We start from the raw sequence: 16,062 nt of genomic DNA on the forward strand, positions 1-16,062 counted from the left end.
TAAAACAACTACTCAAAGGTATGAAGGAGGAAATAATTGAACCTGTGGTACTTTATTGTGATAATATAAGTGCTATAAACATATTAAAGAGCCCTATTATGCACACAAAGACTAAGCACATTGCAATCAAGTATCATTACTTGAGAGAGTTGGTTTAAGAGAAAGAAGTGGGGATGGAATATGTGAATGCAAAAGAACAAATAGCTAATATATTTGCAAAAACTTTACCTAAGGATGCACATGACTATCTTAGAGGTAAACTAGGGGTGATACCCCTATCCCAAGCTACTTAAGAAGCATGAGTAGTGTCTTGCATCAACTAAGCTGAATGTTGTATCTTACAACTTGATGTAGTGGATCTTACTTTACAAGTTGCCTAAAGTAATGAAGGAGCTGAATTAGAAGACTTATGCCACATGCAAGGTGATAGAGGGAGAACTAGAATTGATCAAATCTACATACAAAGATGACAAGTCTTTGGAATTATTGTTAAAGAGAGTGTGAGGCCTCACTTGATCTGTCATAGTATAGATGACATAATTGCATTATGATACTTCTAATTTGATGTTTTGATATACTTTTGAGACTATAGGGTTATGTTATTTTAATATCTACATTTTGATGATCGACACTTATGTCTGCACATTAAGACCTAAATGATATAAGTAATGATTTCATTCATGTACTAACCCTTTTCAATTTCTTTGATAGAAGTTGAATTGCAAAAATGCTTGTAATGAAACATTAAGTGGGGGTATGTTACTTACTTTTGATATTTAGAGTTTGGATATTTTGACATTATTCAAGACTTCAAAGGACCATGGTTTATTTTATCTATTCATTTTGACATTTATAGTAGTATTCTACATCTATGATATGTACTATGAACTTGATATTGTGAATGGAATGATCAAACACATATGTATGCAACTTTATGACATGATAAAATTAGATTATGATATGATGATTATGATGATTTGTGATTTAATGTGATATGTAGATAAATGTTAATTTAATTATGATGGTGTATGATTTAATGTAATATGTAGATTTTTGAGGTTTAATGATTAAATGTTTTATAAGAAAAAGATGGGGAATAAGAAGTTAATTATGAAATGTGTTATATGTGAATTGTAGAATAACAAAATTATAATGTATCTTTAATTCATATGTATTTTATATGTGACTTTTCATTGGACTCCTGATGCTCAAGTTTAGTGTGAAGGAAAGGAACCATGGAACATAATGGGGCAACAAGGTATAAACACATGTTCATATGACACTACCAAGGTGAATCTTTAGAAGATTCGTAAACCTCATTGTGATGTGTTTATTTTGTAAATGTGAGGTGTATGTGTGTAGTATGTATTTCATGAGTAGATTTAGAACATGTCATGTGCGATGTATAGTGAATTTTGTGTGTTTCACTTGACACTTGTACTCATTATGTGAAGATGACATGTTCTCTGAAGATGGATTATGTGGCCACCTTATCTCTAGTTAAATTCCTTAATTAAAAATTAGACTTATTGTCCTAAATTATGAAGGGAAACAAAGGTTATCACCATAGGAAATTTGAAATTGGACTTTACCTAACATTATGAGGGCCAAAAATAGCTCTACGGTGAATTTGTGATAACAATAAACCCTACCCATGATAACACTTTAAGTTAGGGGGCTAATAGTGACCACTAAGGTGCCTAAAAGACCTAAGAGACCCCAAAAAGAATGCAGTTTTTATTGAATCTAACAATGGGAGTCTTATATAGGGGAGTGACCAAATTAGAAACCCACTTACCCACTCTCTAACTTTAGAGACATTTAGGGTTTGGAGGAAGAGGATAAGGAGCTCTAGAACAACTTTTAGTTGACATTGCTTGGACTGAGGTTGGCATCCATGATCCATGGTGTTTCTTCATTGCATTGTAGATTTGATATGGTGTTACTTCATGGAATTGTAGATTTGGTATCGTGTAGATGTGGTTTGTGAAGAATCTTGTTGTATGTGTGTTGAATGTGGGAAGTTTTATGTGATTTCTTCCTTGAATCTTGTTTTGTTCATGATGGCTATTTGTGTAAATGGGTGTGAAGCATCACTCACCCTTGGGAGGGAAGAGATGCTTGGGTAAAGGGGTTAGTTGGGCTCACCCATGTAGTTGAGAAACTCTCCCATGTGTGGAGATGATTTTGATGTGTGTCAATGGAGTATGGACTTCATGATTACTTGCATTTTTCGGAGGTATAAGGAGGTATATGAAGAAGAAAGTCATTGTTAAGCCTTGAAAGGGCATATTACTTATGGGAATATGTGTATATATGTGATTGATGGATTTGAAATTCTCCTCATGGAGAGAGACAAGCTTCACAATATACATTGATTCTATGGTAGAATCTAGGTGCAAGCCTTGGGATGGGATGTATTGTGTTGTGTTGAGATGTATTATTATGGTTATGCATGATATGTGAGATTGAAGGTGTGCAACCATTTGTGCCTAGCTTTCCTGACCTTAGTGGGTGGCCTCCTTGAGGCATAGGTTGGGAGGTGAGCCTCCATGGTTCTACATTTTGTCTCTTATTTGCAAGTTTTTGCTTGCAGTCTTGGACATTTGGAAATTGTGAAGTCTTACCTTTGCATTAGAAGAGAGGACACTATTGTTGAGTGGAAAATGGAGAAAAAATTCTATCTTGTTAAGTGTATTATTATGTATTTGTAAGAATATTATTATTATTCTCATTTATTTCTTATTAGAAATATTGTGAATCCTTTAATTGTTACAAAAAGGTCTCTCCATTTGTATATTTGATAAGGTGATCTCACCACCTTGTGTGTATACTTGATAAGTGGTTGAATGTAAGTTTGAGAAGATCATGAAGGAATATTCAATGTATTGATGTTGTTGCTTTGTAATCTTGGATATGAATGCATTGAAGAAACGATTAAGTGTCGTGGCAGTCATTAGAAATTTGAATTGAAGATCATCATTCTGTTATTCTTATTTCCTCAAGTCTCATATGAATAAACTAGATGCATTTTTATGATCAATCTTGACTTTTGGATAGATGTAGAGTATGCATTCAATCATTTTTGTAATTTTATTTAGAATGTAGTCATAGATAGATATTATCCATGAATTGGAATACATGATGTTCATAAAGTTGCATGCAAAGATTTCAATTGTTCTTCGAATAAAAGTATTCAGGAACTAAATTTTGGTATCAATTTGATAATGATTAAAAGCAATATATTAGATTTCCATTTAGATGAAGTAATGGAAAGAATTATATTATGTTAGTATATCATCAATTCAATTAATTATAACCATAGAGAACACATGAAGAAACAATGCAATAAGCTCTACTTAAAAACAAGTGCTTGTAGATGCACATGTTTTTCTCTAGGATTTGTATGGAAAGTGGAAAAATATTTGTTTCCCCATTATAGACCAACAAAATAATCCCTAAGATCTTGACCCCTAGAAAAATCTATTAAACACAGTAGACTACCTAGCCGACCACCCCATTCACTCACCACCAGACAAGTAATAAATTAAGATAAAATGTTAAATCCCACCCTCCTAGGCATTACATGATTTTAGAAGCATATGAATAAACTTTTACAAGTCCTTGTCATGGTTCTGACAAGAGTTAGAAATCTTCCATCTTGTCCTAGGTGCCTTAATGTTCTTGGGATAAAATATGGTATAATATATATACTTCCTCACCCATCACACCATGCCTAGGGAGGAGGAGTTAGGAATTTGGGGAAGTGGGAGGAGTAGGTGGATAATGAAAAGGTGATCCATGATGGAAATTATACCTTGGAATCTTGCTAAAAAATCTCTTTCAACTAATTGCATTTTGAAAGCTAATGAAACTATGTCTAAACACCATTGGAGGGAGGGTAGTGTGGGCACGTAACCCATAGGATAAGAATTAAAAGTTGGGAGGCAGAGCTTTTTAAAAAAAGAGTGATTAAATTGGGATGTTGGCATGTGGAAAGTATGTTAAGGGTAGAGGTTAGATGTTAGGACATAGGGATATTAAAGTACTAATCCTAAACAAATAAAAATAAAGTAATGATTAGGTGACAAGTAAGCTAATAGTGTATGGGTTAAGTACAAGTTCATTAGGAAGTATTAGTTAGTATAGTAGCTAGTATATAGTAAAGTTTATCACTTAGTCAAAAATTAAGTTTGTTGCTAGATAAGTGAATGAGTTTTAGTTAGTAAATGTTACTTTAGAATTTAGTTCATGATTTTTTTTTAAATTATTAGATTTGTTTTAGTGTTAAGAAAAGGAGGGGTTTATAAAGTTAGTTGGATGTAGATTTATTAGGGTTGATATTATGTAAGTCATTAGAGTGATGGAATTGAGAAAATAAAAGTACAAGATTAGATGATGGATTATAATAATTAAAATATTTCAAATCTAGTCATAGAACATAGTTACATAAGTATAATATAATATCTAATTAATAAAGTGACATTGATAAATAAGTGTTACTATATAGAAATGAATGTATATTATAATGGGAATATCAACTTTGTGTAGGTGACAATGTTGGATTTTTTATATTAAATGTTATTTGTAAAAGTAAAACTTTATATTTGGTTCAAGGGAATGATAACTAGATAATATGGTTTTGATTGAAGATAATATTAGGTTTTCAAAGTTGATAAAACATAAGCCAATTTTGAAATTGAAATGTATAAATCTAGTATTAGTTAGTCAGTATGTAAATAAGGGTCCAGGGTCAATAAACATGGTAGTATAGGTAGCTTGTCAGTCTATGCTTTCTATGTGCATATAATGGTAGGGTAAGGTTATCAAATCTTACATTATTTGTATGACCTAATGAAGTATCATGAATATCTAAGTGTGGTTCATTCAAATAGTATAATGCTTATGTTATGGTTAGAAGGTGGTATAGGTTATAATAGTGTAGATAACTTGACAGTTAATATAGGGTTATGTTAGAAGATTAATTTAATTTCAAAATTAATTTAACCATAAGTTATTAATGTTTAATCTAATTCCATTAGGTTATGTTAAAAAATGGATAGTGTGTCCCTTAGTTACTAATTGGTTCTCTAGGGGACTGTCCTAGTATTTTGTAATAAGGGTATGATAGTGAAATATATCTAATGTGATTCCTATTACAAATCCAAATCTAATGATGTGAAACTCAAAATAGTTAAGTAAGGTTAACATTTCCACTATGAAGGGTTGCATCTAGAATATATTAACATTGTGAAATGATTTTATCCACATGACAGAGAATGGAACCTATGAACCTATGTTGCTTAGGACCTTGCATGCCATTCTTCTAAACACAATTAGTGTAGAACCCTAAATAAAGGTAATTGGATTCACCGTTACAACTAATTTTGATGTGACACTGAAGAGTCGAAGGAAATAGACCATCTAACATTGAGATCACCTAGAGAACAATAATCAATCAACTACATCCTAAGACATCCCAAAACAAATTAGTTATTCAGGGTTACCTAAGACCTAGGCTCAATGTTAAGTTGACCCATGTCTGATAAAAATATTACTCTATGATAAATAGTTGAATTAAGAGTTCACATCCAAACAATGATTTTAACTCATGATCACTCATACCATCTAATGAATGTAACTCTAATTTGTGTATGTGTAATAGGTATATCCATACTACCTAACTCAATGCTATTTTGGTTGTAACATGTGTATGTCAATTCAAAAAAATAAAATTTGTGATTTTTGCTTGAAATTTTGGGCATTACAGAGGGAGATATAAGAAAGAGGGAGATAAGTACTTCAATATCAAAAAGAGGGAGATACAGAAAGAGAAAAATAACCTACAGAGGGAGATATAAGAGAGATACATTGAAGGAGGTTGATAAATCTCACATTACCCTATATAAATGAAGGACATATGTTGATAAAGGGAGAAATTTCTAAGATATTACTTTCTTTTTGGTATTGTTGTTGGTATTGGTTTGAAATCAATGCCAAAGGGAGAGATTGTTGAAAAGAGATTATTTTGAAGTGAAAACCTATAATGGAATAATCATTATTTTGTTAATGATGTCAAACGTACTACCTACTGGTGAGACAATTTCTTTGTGGTTTGAAAGCTATCATTTAGTTGATTGTGAGAGGATTTGGAAAGACAAAATAACAAGAGAACCTAGAAAAAGGTTGAGTTATTTGGTATATAAAAGGAGCACTAAGACCAACTAAGACATTGATACTATGGTGTATTTTTTATCTACTTAAAGTTTGAAATGAAAGATTACTCAAGTTAAGACCGAAAGATGATCAAGTAAGAAAAGTGTCTGCCAAGCCTTGCTGAGCAACTAGTGAAAGCTGAGAAGAAATCAATGTAAGCCAAGTGAAAATCAATAGGTGCTAAGCAAAGAAAAAAAATAGAGAAAGCTGAATGAATGTTAGTATATTCCAAGTAAAGTTTAGTTGGCGTCGAGCATTAGTAAACATTAGTGTTTGCAGAGTGAACTAGTGTTAGCCAAATGTTAAAACAATATAGATGTCAAGTGACGATAAATAATGTTAAATAAAAGATTTGACAAATCTGAACTAACTAATTTGATTTCTTGAATTATGTGAAGCATGTTGAAGCTAATTATGCTGAGCTAGTGGTACAAAATTCAAGGTGAACCATTTTGAGGTGAATTCAAGAAAGATTGTAGAGGAATTTTCTAGAGGAACATAATAGAAAAGTGGGTAGATTCATTGAATCCTACCTAATCCTACCTAACCCTAAAATAGATGATTTTGGTTAAGAAACAAAAGATCTACATACTCTATTTATAGAGATAGCTAGTTAGAAGAAAAGGTCATCATGTGCAAGAACCTAAGGAAGACAAGGAGTCTATGGTGTTGCTTCATCTATTGGCCAAATAGAAGAGACTTTAGTTGGCATACAAAGAAAGAAGACTTAAGGGGATGAATTCTTGAAGGGTGAACAAGCTATTAAAACTAAAGAGTTTGAATGCCACATAGAATGGAGGACTTAAACAAAGATTTGTAATCTACAATTGAGTTGTAATTTTTTATTAGATCAAGTCCTACTGTTACTTTCTAATAATTGTGCTAGTGAGGATAAAATCCTTTGGATTAAGGTTGACTTAATAGTCATTTGTAAATCCTTTAATTAGGTGATATTCTAATGGAATGGTCTAAAGTCCTCTAACAAGGCTCACTCCGAACAGGAAGATTGAAATCCTTTAACTAGGTCACATTTAACAATGTATATTATAACCTTTAATAGGGTTGGCCTTTCACAAGGCATCACTTCAGAAGAGTGAGAATTAGTAGCATGTTACTAGTGGTTTTTCCCAAATTGGATTTTCAAATAAAATCCTTGTGTCAAATTGTGTGAATGTTCTTATGCGATTTCATGTTTACATTTCTGTAAAATTATTTTGACCTAGGACAATAACCTACAAAGTTAAAGTATTGTATGATCTAATGGATGCATGCATGATAAGGTTTTATTGGTATGGATCTAATTAGCACTAAAAAACATTATTTATAAATTTGGACCTTGGATAACTAATTTTCCCCCCTTCTCAGTTATTCTAAAAGTTTCCAACATCAACAACTATTAACTTTTCAACTCAGCATCTAAACATATTACTCAATTCAAACTTCAAATAGTTCCTTATGCATCTAATAATATGCTAATTTGGAATTTCATACTTTTAATATTAGGAATTGATGCATAATTTAGAAATTTGAAATATAGTTCCATTTATACCTCTTTATTCAATTTGAGGTGGGGGAATCACCTAATCCATTGGATTGGGCGATCACTATTGGAAATTACAATTGGAGAAATTCTTATGTTGTCATTGATGTTAAACCTACTATAGCAACATATACTAATAGTGTAGAGTGTCATATCATTTGCTTGATGAAGAGGATTTGAAAAGAAGATATGACAAGGTTAGCTAGTGATGTTAAGAAGTGATGAGAAAGTTAAATATCATGGAATTATAATGGGAACTTTATAAGTCAGTCATTAACAAGATAATGTGTTGTCCAATCAATACATGAAGTAAATAAGATAGATAGAATTGATGTGTGGGAGAAAAGAAAAAAGTTGATTTAAACACTAATCTTGACTGAGTATCAATATTGGTTAGTTGATGGAATTGAAGTAGAAGATTAAGGAACCTAAGTAGAAGTCAAGTGATAGTTAATATCGAGCACAATAATGAAGAAGTCTTAGTAGTTATCAAGCATAGGAATGGTCAAGTGAGCTTTTTGGTACCAAGTAGTGTATGTCAAGCTATGTAATGTTGATCAAGTAGAAGAACATAGTGATTTCTGAGTGATAATGAAAATTATAGTTTGTGAAAGAATCAAGATTAAGTTTGATAGTTGAAATATTGGATTGGTCAAAGTGTGTAGATGATAAGGATTGATGAGCTAGCATATTTAGTGCACAAGAAGAATTTGTTATGAAATAAAAGTAAAGGATTTGATTAGAAATTTCTAGAAGGAGAATGAGAACAAAATGATGGAAGGATTTGATTAATCATACCTAACCATAAGATCACTAGTGATGTTTAAGCAGCAAAAGATCAAAATTTCCTATTTAAGGAGGCATACGAGATGATTTCTAAGGTTGTTTCATTATTTATTGATGATTTTTAAGGAGAAGCTATGAAGAGAAGAGAAATAAAGGAGAAGAGTAAAGAGTTTGGTAAAGAGTGATTGCTTGAACAGATGCCAAGCATATCAATGATGAAGATCTGAATGGAGGCTAGTCAATGAACCAATAGATGAGTGAATAGAGACCTAAATTTGTAAAGAGATTTGCATTCTATAGATCAAACATAGTCTTACATTCTAACCATTATGGTATTTGCAATACTTTAATTAAGGTTGACCTAACATTCATTTTGTAAATCTTTTCATCAAGGTGACATTCTAATGGAATGATCCAAAGTCCTCTAACAAGGCCACTCTTAACAGGGTGATTGAATCCTTTAGTAGGGTCACAATTTATAGTGTGTTGTATAACCTTAAACATGGTTTGATCTTAACCGAGCTCACTTCAGAAGAGTGAATAATTGGTAGAATGTTACTTGGTGGTTTTTCCCAAATTGGTTTTCCATGTTAAATCTTGGTGTCAAAGTGTTATTTACATGTGTGGATATTATGTTATGCATGCTATTTTTACAATTGCTTATTTACTAGCAGTCAACACATATAGGAAACATAGAGTTAAGTAATTGCATGAAAAATTGATTTGTTGCTGATACGTTATATACTCAAATCTATTTTATGAGCTTGATTAAGTTGTGTAAAGATGTTAAAAGTTGAATTCATACATATGGAGTTGAGGATAAATGATTCACCCCCTCTAAATCATTATAAGATATCACAGTTTAATCATTTGAGTTGTTGCCTTCACTATATTTCTTATTCTAGATTTAATTTATCTGGCTTCTGACTTCTTTAGCACTAACCTTTTCATTTCCATTATTTTCTTCATTATTGGATGCTAGTGCTCAATTCATACAGTCTCTACTTCTAGGTGACTAACCTTCTAATAGTTAAAACATACTGGACCAAAATTTCTCCAATTTCCTATTCTTCCACTAAGGTGTATCCTTGCACAATTTGCTATAATATGTCCATACTTTAAACACAATTTATAATTGACCCAAGTGTTATAATCCCAATTTATAACATTTCCGTTCCTAATTGTATTTCCTTGACCTTTGGGTATCCAACTATGTTTTGCATTAGATCTACACTCTTGTAACTTGTGACCATACTTATGATGTGTAGAAATAAAATTCAAATCTATATACAACTAGTGTCTTACTAATATTTTATCTACACTCATATGCTTGATGTTCATGCTTGTTGAAATTTTAAAAAATATCCATTGAATTTAGGCTTAAGACTTGACTTTTGAATTTTGCTCCTACAAACAACTATTGTATGACTTGGTTTTCCATAGTGATAACATGTAGGCTTCTTGTTCTTTAGTTTTGCATTCCTTTGTTCTCCATGCTTTGATGACTCTCCTTGATCCGTAGATGATATGAACGTAGTATAGCCTAATTTAGTAGTATCACAATGTATTCTCTATGCCTCTAACTCTTCATCAAGTTTTTTCATAGCCTCTCTAGGTCTATTCATTCATTCAATGATTTCCTTTTTAGCTCTCAACTCATTTTTCAATTGATTGTTCTTAGATCTTTGATTTGCAATCTCTTCCATCTTCCTAGAAATCTCATGATTAGCACTTAATAAATGATTGACCATGTCAAATTGATTGTGAGATGTCCTTTTTTGTTCATTGATCCTCTCATCAAGACTTATAGCCATTTACCTTTTATCCTTATCATTCATTACCTTGTCTTCTTGAACCTTTTTCTTTTATTCGATAACTTCATATAGTCTCACCAATTATATTTCATGTTTTCCTTTTAGTGCTCTTACTTCTTCATTCAAGGTGTTGTTCTTCTCCAATAGATCTGCTATTGTTGCATCTATTTCACTAGATATACTTTCATCACATAAGTCATCAATGTTTTCTTCCTTGTATTATGTGTCATTTTGTTAGATTTCCATTTGTTTCCTTCTCTTCAATGATTTCTTTAGTACCTCCCCAAGGATTTATTTAGTTCCTCCTTTGCAACCATAACTTTCTCAAATGCAAGCTACAAATCAAGCTTTTAATTTTCAATCACCTTTTCTAGTTTATAGGATTCGATCTCCAAGATCTTTGACTCTCAAGTGGTTAGACTAATTTCTTAGAGAACATTGCTCTGATACCAAATGTTGGAAATCTAATGGAAAAGTGAGATGTTGGGGGGAAGGGGGGTCAAGATCTCTAAATTTTTTACCAATTCAAGCATAAATCACATTAAAACTTAATTCACCATACATCTTAACCTTAACCTTAACCATGCATCATCGTATATCAACATGTAATATCATATCTAACATCTAATAAGATGAATAAAACACATAAACAATTTATCAACAAATAAAACAAGACATGGTAATGTAGAAACTCTTAAATGAGAAGGTAAAATTGTGATGGGGATGGCACCCACAGAATCTTCACTACTACAACAATAAAGTGTGCCTATTAGGGCTATAATTTTGAACACTTTTGATGATCTACCCTATGAGGGGTCATCTCTGTTAAAAGATAACAAGATTATTAAGGTTGCCTTGATTAAAGGAATTATACATCACAATAAAGTGATCACCTATTAGGAGATTTACTATAGACCTATTAGGACCACTCTATTTAGAGATTCATCTAATACACTAGTTAGAATATAATCAATACTATGATCCTTCAGTATGCACTTGATTTCGAATGAAAAATCTTCTCTTTCCAATATGTAATCACCTTAATGTGATTGGTATGCAATGTATCCTCTCTATAGTGCTTGGTCACCTTAGTCCTTTAACCTCTCATTCACCTTCAAGTACATAATCCTCTCTCTAAAAATTTCAACAACATGAAATTGTGTCTTAAACCCTTCTTTTATAGCCATTTCAAAAAACTTCTAGATCTTGATCGACAATTAGGATTCATCCTTTTTGCCACTTAGTTATTCCTATTTTTTAAATTGATTGATCATACAACATAGGGATTAATGTGTTGAAATCTGATTGAAAAGATCATTGATTAGAAATTTTGTTATGAGGGAGATTTTTATGTGTTTCAATCATTGTTTTGTCACTGATGTCAATTCGGCTATTTGCTGGTAAGACAATTGCTTATAAGATTCAAGTAGTATCACTTAGTTGATTAATGAGGAGGATTTGATCAACAAGATATAACAAAAGCACCTAGAGGAAAGGTAGAGTTTTGATTATGTAGTGAAGTACAAGGGTCAGTTAAGACTATGATGACATGATGTATTGATGATCTACTTAAGGTTACAAATGTTGGCTACACTAAGAAAGTTTAAAAGAATAAATTAAAATGAAGCCTATCTGCCAAGCTTGATTGAGTGGATAGTAGGAGTCGAGAAAAGTTAGTACAAGCCAAGCAGAAAGTTAGTTGGAGCCAAGAGAAAGAAAATTCTAGTGGATTCTGAGCAAGACAGTAGATGCTAAGTGAATTTTAGTTGATACTGAGCACCAGTAAAATTTAGTTGATATTGAGTGACATAGTATGCATCGAGCATTAGAAGATTGATAATGTTGCATTGTTGCATTATGAAAAGATCATAGATTCACCAATTATAAGTCAAAAAGTTTATTTTCTTGAAATTTTTGAACTAGGAGGACGATAAGATCGATGAGCTAGTGACATAAAATTTGATGTAAACCACTTTAGAGGCAAATTAAAAAGGATTCTAGGAAGAAGTTTCTAAAAGAGATACAAGATATGGGGTAGATACATTGTATCCTACCTAATCTATCTAAACCCTAAATTGGATGATGGAAAATGAAAAAGTATCCTAATTTCCTATTTATAGGAATATCTGGTCATGAAACAAGGTTGTCAGATGCAAGAACCAAAGGAGGAGAAGGAATTAAAGAGTTTTGCTTCATTAAGTGACCAAGAGGAGAATCTACATGGCATACTAAGCAAGAAGGCTTAAGGAGATTTATGCTTGAAGGGTGAACAAGATATTGGAACTACAAAGTGTAAAGGCCAAGTAGAATGAAGGATTGAACAAAGATCTATAATCTACAAGACAAGTTGTAAGTTGTGTCAGATCAAAGCTCTACTGTTACTCTCTAACAATTGTATCAATCTAGGGTAAATCCTTTGGAGTAAGGTTGACTTAACAATCATTAGTAAATCCTTTAATAGGGTGGCATTTCAAGTGAATGGCCTAAAGTCCTTTAATAATGCTCATTTATAACAGGTGATTGAAATCCTTTCACTGGGTCGCATTTAACAGTGTGTATTATAACCTTTAATAGGGTTGGCCTTTCATAAGGCATCACTTTAGAAGAGTGAAAAAGGAGTAGAATATTACTGGTGGTTTTTTCCAAATTGGGTTTTCATGTTAAATCAATGTGTCAAGTGTGTTGATGAATGTGTTGTGTTTTATACTTTACATTTCTACAATTTGATAAGATAGTAACCTGCAAGGTTTAAGTATTCACATATTCATTTGTGTGAATGTATGAATCTGAATATGTTATGGGTTCACTAAGATAAAAAAGGTTTTATTTGTACATCTGGACCTTGGATAACTAATTCACACACCCCCCCCCCCCCCCCCCCCAAGTTAGTTATTCTAAAGAATTCTAACAATTGGTATCAAAGCATAGTTGCTTAAGAGGACTAGTTTGAAGGTACTAGAAGCACAAAGATCAAGATGTCAAAAAGAGATGTACCCAAGCTAAATAGAGAAAACTTCCCTGCATGGAAAAGTTTGATGAAGCTACACCTTGGAGGACTTGGAGACCATGCACAATCTATAATTTTAGTGGAACATGTTGATCTAGTAGGAGCCCTAATTGCTGAAGATATGAAAAAAAAGAAAGAACACAATCAGGCGATGTTGGAGATTGCCTCTGCCATAAGCTATGTCAAATTTGATGATATGAAAGGATGTGATACTATAAAGAAGATGCGAGATGCCCTAACTACCATCTATGAAGGAGACAAAAATGTTCAAATAGCCAAATCTAAGAGTCTAAGAGGCAAATTTGATGACATGAGAATGGAAGAAGGTGACAATATTGCTCAATATGTTGCTAGGATAAATGAATTTAGTGTAATAAAAGGTGCTACTGGTCAAATAGATGATAATATTGTGTTAAGTAAAGTCTTGAGCATATTGCTACTTTCTTATGCTACTAGAGTTTTTGCAATTCAATAATTGAGATATATACCAGGAAATAATCTAACACTTGAAGGTCTAGTAGGTAGACTTGCTACTTTTGAGCTATCTAACTTTGACAATTACAAACCAAAAAGTCTTGAATTTGTTTTTAAAGCTAAATTGTTATTGAAAGATTTTGATGATACAAAGAAGAAGAGGAGAAAGATAAAGTATGCATCTAGTGATAGTGATACAGATGAGGAAGACATTGAACAATTAGAAGCACTACTAGTAAGAAGATTTCATAGAGGTAAGGGAAAATTCAAAGGAAAGTTACTCATCATTTGTTTCAATTGTAATGAAGTTGGTCTTATTGCTGCAAGATGTATACAGAAGAAGAACTATAGAGAAGAAAACAAGTATATAAATAGAAGAGAAGATGACAACAGAGGTTACAAAGACAAAGGCAAGAAGTCATGTTACATTTCTAAAGAGGGAAACATAGATAACTCTAATGAACATGATGATGAAGTGGTGTATGTTGCAATGAAGGATGAATCTGATGAGGATGAGGCAACTGCACTTGTGACTTGTGTGAACAAAAATGACAAGGGGATCATTGATAGTAGATGCCACATCACATGACTAGAGACAATGTTAAGTTCATTACCTTAACTTGTTATGAAGGAAATAGTGTAAGATTTGGTAATGATGCACCATGTTTGATGAAAGAAAAAGGATCTATCAAACTCACAGACAAAATTTCATGTGACAATGCTTACTATGTTGAAGGATTAAATTATAACTTATTAAGTGTGTCACAATTGAACAATTTGGGATGCACAGTTGAATTTGAAAATAAGATTACTAAGATATATGATACTGATGGAAAGTTGAATGGAAAGGGTTATCAAACTAGAAGTAATCTATTCTATCTAGATATAGAGGATGCTACTTGTCTTGTTATAAGATTTCATGATGTATGGCTATGACACAAAAGATTATGTCATGTTAATTTTGATTACTTGGTTAGTATTAGTAACATGAAGAAAGTTAGAGGTTTGCCTAAGTTGAAGAAACTTGATAATATAGTATGCAAACAATGTCAGCTCGGCAAAATGACTAAGTCAAGCTTTAAGAGTAAAGCTTATACCTCTAAAGAAATTCTAGAGATTGTTCATACTGACTTGTGGGTACCAATTAAAGTGCAAAGATACAAAGGAGATAAGTACATTATGTTATTTGTTGATGATTACTCTAGAATAATGATAGTCATGTTTCTAAAATAGAAATCTGATACTTTTCAAATGTTTAGGTGGTACTTAGCAAGAGTTGAGAAAGAAACAGGTAAAAATCTAAAATGCTTGAGATCAGATAGAGGAGGAGAATTCACATCTAATGAATTTGAGATGTTCTGTAATGAAAGAGGAATAAAAAGAAAGACATTAGCTCCTAGGATCCCTCCACAAAATAGAATTGCTAAAAGAAGAAATAGGTCTATAATAGACTATTCCAGAATATTTATGATGGAGAAAAATGTTATTCTAAAATACTGGGGAGAAGCTGTAAGTACTATTTTTTACACTTTAAACCATGTACAAGTCAAGAAAGGTACTCACTCAAAACCTTTTGAATTATGATATGGATATCCACCTAATGTAAAATAATTTAAGGTATTTGGAAGCAAATGTTATATTCTTAAAGATGTTAGGAATGGAAAGCTTGATGCAAAAAGTGAAGAAGGAATATTTCTTGGTTACTCCACAAGAAGTAAAGCTTACAAGTGTTTAAATACTAACACCAACAAAATTATAGAAAGTGCAAATGTGAATTTTGTAAATTTACAGAAGTACATGAGACTGAACCTATGAAAGAACTAGAAGAATACAAATCATTTATATACTTCTATGAAGGAATTCTTGCTAAAGAAAATGTTGCAAATCTAGTTGGAAATCAACAAGTTTCAGTGACTACCAAGTCACACCCTATGAATGTCAAGTTCCATTCAAGAACTAAGCTGCATTCAAATGCTAAGTTACAAAATCAAGAAAATGAACATTGTAACTTTGAGATCAATATACATGAAAGAGATGATAAGATACCTGATAGAAATGTACATAGTGACACTGAAGCTGAGAGACAAAATATAGATACAAGAACTGAGCCAAGATTATCTAAATATGTCAGAAGACATCATTTTGCAGATCAAATCATTGGAAAAAAAGATGCTAGGTCAATGACAAGAAGTAGATTGAGAAGTGAATCATGTTTTTTAAGCATG

Source organism: Cupressus sempervirens, chromosome 6 (genome assembly GCF_028749045.1).
Source record: "Cupressus sempervirens isolate cs-2001-9-10 chromosome 6, ASM2874904v1, whole genome shotgun sequence".
Taxonomy (NCBI): Eukaryota; Viridiplantae; Streptophyta; class Pinopsida; order Cupressales; family Cupressaceae; genus Cupressus; species Cupressus sempervirens.